The sequence below is a fragment of the Miscanthus floridulus genome, chromosome 6 (genome assembly GCF_019320115.1).
Source record: "Miscanthus floridulus cultivar M001 chromosome 6, ASM1932011v1, whole genome shotgun sequence".
NCBI classification, from domain to species: Eukaryota; Viridiplantae; Streptophyta; class Magnoliopsida; order Poales; family Poaceae; genus Miscanthus; species Miscanthus floridulus.
In genome coordinates, this window is record NC_089585.1 from 131,133,518 (window position 1) to 131,138,748 (window position 5,231).

Genomic DNA, 5,231 nt, shown 5'->3' on the forward strand with positions numbered 1-5,231 from the left:
CAAGTCTTGGTGCAGATGTCAACAAATATTCAGCTAAATGAAGGGAAAGATATCTGGCAATACTCATGGGGAACAAATTTCTCATCTTCAAGAGCATATAAGATAATAGCAGGGCACTCACATCACCACCCATCAATCCAATGGATCTGGAAAAGTTTCTGTCAGCCAAAGCACATGGTATTTTTCTGGCTATTGCTTAAAGACAGATTGAGTACAAGCAATATTCAGAAAAGAAAGAACATGTTCCTGCCATCATACAGTTGTGTTCTCTGTGACATGGGCACAGAGGAATCAGTTCATCTTCTCTTTTTGCAGTGTGAGTTTGCAAAGCAATGCTGGTAGTTCATTGGGGTCAATATTCCCTCTGCCTTGGAATTCCCTGACGCTATGATCTTTCTCAAGGATGCTATTCATTCCCAATTCTTCATGGAAGCAGTAATCCTCGTATGCTGGGCAATCTGGACCTCGCGTAATGCATTCATTTTTAATGACCTTCAGCCAAACCTTTCAGTAACCAGAGCAGGATTTGTGAAAGAGCTGCAGCTTTTGAAGCATAGTGTAAAATCAAGATTCAGTCATCCTTTTGATCAATGGCTTCATTCAGTAGTTTAGCTTCGGTTCTGCAGTTGATCTTTTTTGTTTCCTTTTATATCTCTTAATTTTGTTTTGTAAAACTCTCTTTCTGTAACCTGTTTGTTCAGTTTTTAATAAAAAGTAACTGTAGGGGCGAAAGCCCCTCCAGATTCCTAAAAAAAAAGGACTTGGAGCAACACCATATACATTAGTCCTGAAAGCAAGTAAATTAGCACCACTTCATCGATATAACTGCCTTCTTAGAACGGATACAATGAACGTGGACACTAATACAAACCAGGGTTTAAAAATTAACTAATGCATGCTGATAAACAAGTGAATTCGTACAATCATCATCTTCTCACTGAAGAGATCATCTTGTATCTGACAACATCGACCAAGTAACTTTAACTTGCATCCTGTGGCCACCACAAGTAATCTCAGTCTTGTGTGCGCCTTTAATTAGTGGAGTGAATTCAAAGATTTTAGGATTCCAATCACCACTGTGGGGATATATATGGAATATCAGCATCTGATCTACCGAGACTGCAACAACTCGACGCAGCAACTTGAGAACTCTGTCATTACCCATGGTATTTGCATCATGAAAATCACTGTCATACAACAGAATATGACTTGGAAAATCAGTGGTGCAAACAGTTACTTTCCCATAAAAAGCACTGGAACCTGACAAGATTCTTATCTCAATGGTGCCCTCCAATGCTTTCTTCACATATGCAAATATCACATCCACCTCGCTGAGCCAGCTAACAATAGTGTGCCTTTTAACCCTGTAGTCAATTGTTGCACTATCCACGTCAATCAATGTTTTACTAAATTGTCTGTCCTCACTCTCTCTGTCCTGCTTGATCTTCAGATTTATCTCAAAATAAGCATCACAGCAAAACACAATGCCTCTGGTTGGGCCAGTCAGAATCAAAGATTCACCCTACAAGCAAGTTCACAGAAAATGTCAACAATATATCCCTTATACTATCTTAGTACGCAGAAAGTCATTCCTCATTGATTTTGCGTAGGTTAAATGTGTGGGAGATTGGAAATAGCACATCGCAAAAGTTAGCATGCTGATAAACTGGAATAAGAAAAATGAAACTGCACAAAGTCAGCCAAGATCTTCATGGAACGTGGTATTATGATGATAGATTTAATTAATGACACCTCCTTTTTTAATGACAGATTGGAAGTGTCTTCATGATAGTCAATGGCCATCTACATGGAGAGCGTACCATGCTAATATGCTATAAAACTTTAACTGACAGTTTTATTTGTCGACATTTCACATAATATACATTACTGTTTATTGACCAGAAAATCCAGATTAAAATCAGGAAATTAATTAAAAATTTTACTACTACTAGAGTGAGAATGTGTGATCATCGAGGAGTACAAGGAGGAGATTCTCGTGCGGGAGGAGGTCCCAGAGCCACCACTGACTGACTCAGCTGACACCGCGCCTACCTAAGGCAAGCCCCGGTGCATAACCCCTTATTTTTGATAATCACTGTTTATATATGTTATGTGCATTTACGTTACAGGAATTTTATAGAAACCACATGCATAGATATACCTGTCCTAAGAGTCTTACTAGTGTAGGTTCGAGTAGCTGCTATGCTTAGGTTTTCGGTAGCGTGAGTAATCTACCATTACTCATAATAGGTGATTATTATTACCCTCATAATAAAATGATGAAAAGAAAATGGAGACCAGATAGGGATACGGTATGGGTATTGGTGGGTGTAATAGGTTGTGTCCCGCGGCCAGCGGGGCTTAGCTTGGTTACACTGTTTTTCCTGTTCATGTCGATTAAGGACCGTCCATTGCTGTGGATGGTAGTCAGGTCACAGACTTATTATTCTGAGCACATACTTGCTTATAGGAGCGGGAAGGCTCGTTACGCTCTTATCATGGGTTCTGGCTCTTTTCGGACCGACTGATTGGAGGCGGGGAAAGGTGAAGGTCTAAGCACCATGTTGAGACTAGGTTTCAAGTGTGGGGGCTTAGAGTCCATGTTTGGATGGGGACCTGGACCCCTTGATAGGAGTGGAATAGGTTGGTCTTGTTTGTGCCTAGGGTACAAATGGGGCATGTGTTTTGGGGTACCTAGCTGGGATACATTGGTTCGTGAATCGCTATTTCCATGAGACAGTACGACTTGGCTATGGTCTAGAACCGTAGTAAGAACTGGAAGATAAAAGATGATAAAATGGTTCTGATTGTTCAACCCTTGCTTGAAAATAGAACATGTGCTTACTTAGAATGGTTAGATAATAAAGTAATCATGACTGCTAATAAAACTTGATCTTAAGGACGTACTTCTAGTAATGTTTTTCGCAAACAAAAAGAAAACAACAAACCCATATTACCTATCATACTCCTTGTAGTCAGGAAACTATTCCCATTAGTCGGGTAAGTCTTGCGAGTATATTGTGTACTCAGGGTTTATTTTACCCTTGTTGCAAGTGCAGCTTGAGGTGTAGCTCTTGTGTGGAGGATTTTTCTGGTGGGCATAGATGGATCCTTGTATCGTTTTTGCTAGATGTTTATTTTTATTCCGCTGTTTAATTATCACACTCTGAACTCTGGTATTATAATAAATAATTTTCAAGAACTCTTGTTGTATGAAATAGACTAAGTATTGTAAGCTCGTACTCATTATTAGATTCTAGATATAAAACATGGATTGTTTCGAGTTCTTCCTTGGGGTGGGCTCGACGGAACTATCTGATATCGCTAACTTTTGAGGTGCTTAGTGTCTAGTGGAAGACATGTGCCTCTGAAAGCGTGTTATTTCAAGTAGTTCTGCCACAGGTGGTATCAGAGCCAATAATAAGTCTATGAGTTTAAAAACTCTTTTCAAAACCTAAAATTTGACCAACAAAAGCTTTGTGAAAAGTAGGATGCAATAAATTACATAAATAAGTATAAGCCCTAGTAATATTGTCTATCTAGGATAGTGGCACTGGTTTTATCTAATCAATCTTCTATAAGTACACTAACTTACGCTGCGTAAGAATCGTTTAGCGTACGAGAAGTGAGTATGCGCTGTGCCCAAAATTTTATACGAATGCCTCTATATTCTGGCTTGAGCGAACGAATAGGTCGATCCATGCATCATGAAAAGAGAATCTTGCTTAAACTAAACTCCCTCACACGTATAATTTTTAAATAGTAAATTGATAGGATAATAAATAAAGAGAAATGCTTTAACTCTTAAGGAAAAGTTCTCGCTTGTAATCATTTATTGGGCCTTATCATCTCTCTAGCCGTTTGCTTCTAAGTATGGAGGCTTTATCCCTAATGGTGGGTTCCTATCTATTTATAAATGAACCAGAGGTCTAGTCATGGGAGCACCAGTGATGGGATAGGTCGTGGTCTTGGTGAAGACCAGGGCGAAAATGGTCATGGCGATGATCATGGCAATGCCAACGGGGAGAGCCATGAGACCCCACTCCTTGGTCCTCCTCCTCCACCACCACCACCGCCTCTGATGACCTATGCCGAGATGATGGCTGAGATGTTTGCTGCTCATCGTGAGTCAGCCCGTGCCCTAGAGATGCTGGCATAGGCTATTCGTGGCTTCACCCGTGGAGGCCCCGGTGGTAATGGGGGGAACGAGGGTGGTGCTCATGGTCCCAAGAGGCCCTATTCCTATCAAGACTTCTTGGGGACACACCCGCTCACATTCACGCCGACTACTGAGCCTCTGGTCGTGGATCATTGACTTTGTATTCTAGAGCAGAAGTTCCAGCTGCTCAATATGATGGATGAGCAGAAGGTGCGCTTTGCCGCACAACAACTTCTGGGATCTACCAGTGCTTGGTGGGACACTTTCAATGCCATGCAGCCTATGGACCACCATGTGACTTGACGAGAGTTTACCACTGCTTTCCATCAGTACTATATTCCTGTTGGTTTGCTGAACAGGAAGCTATCCGAGTTTCTAGAGCCGAAGCAAGGAAACATGACTGTGATGGAATATGTGAACAAATTCAACCACCTTACACAGTATGCTAGGACTCATGTGGATACTGATGAGAAGAAGATGGACCATTTCAATCACGGTCTTTCTTGCATCTTGCAAGCGAAGTTGTATACCAGTGGCTATCAGACCTTTGATGCTTTGATGAATGCTGCCATTGCTATGGAGGGACTCCAGCGTGACTCTTAGGCTGAGTGGAAACATAAGAGGGTGATCACTGGGTCTTCTAGTCACCCATAGTCACAGAAGGCATAAGTTGTGAGGAGGGTGTCCTATCACTCTCCGGGTGGACAGTCGTCTTGTCAGACTCAGCAGACTTACCAAGCACCTCCCACTTAGTATCGTGCATGTACTCAGCAGGTGCAGCAGCCTCAAGGACAGCAGGTTTTGCCTTGTCAGGGATAGGGGAACAAGCCAGGTGCTTGTTTCAAGTGTGTCAAGGAAGGCTACTATGTTCGTGAGTGCCCCTAGAACTAGCCTCCCTAGTCTTCTTAGCCTTCAGCCAACTCTCGTTTGGTCAAGAGGACTATCATCAGAAAGAAGGTGCCCGTGAGCCGCTCAGGATAGGTTAACTTCACCGAGGCTGAGGAGATCCTACAGAGAGAGCCTATGATGGCTGGTATGTTCACCATTGATTCCTACCTAGCATATGTATTAT

General features: G+C 41.9%; 1 pseudogene; it reads right to left on the reverse strand.

Moving 5' to 3' along the window:
* Nucleotides 1–934: 934 nt before the first annotated feature.
* LOC136461251 (uncharacterized) lies at nt 935–4,731 on the reverse strand (annotated as a pseudogene).
* Nucleotides 4,732–5,231: the final 500 nt, after the last annotated feature.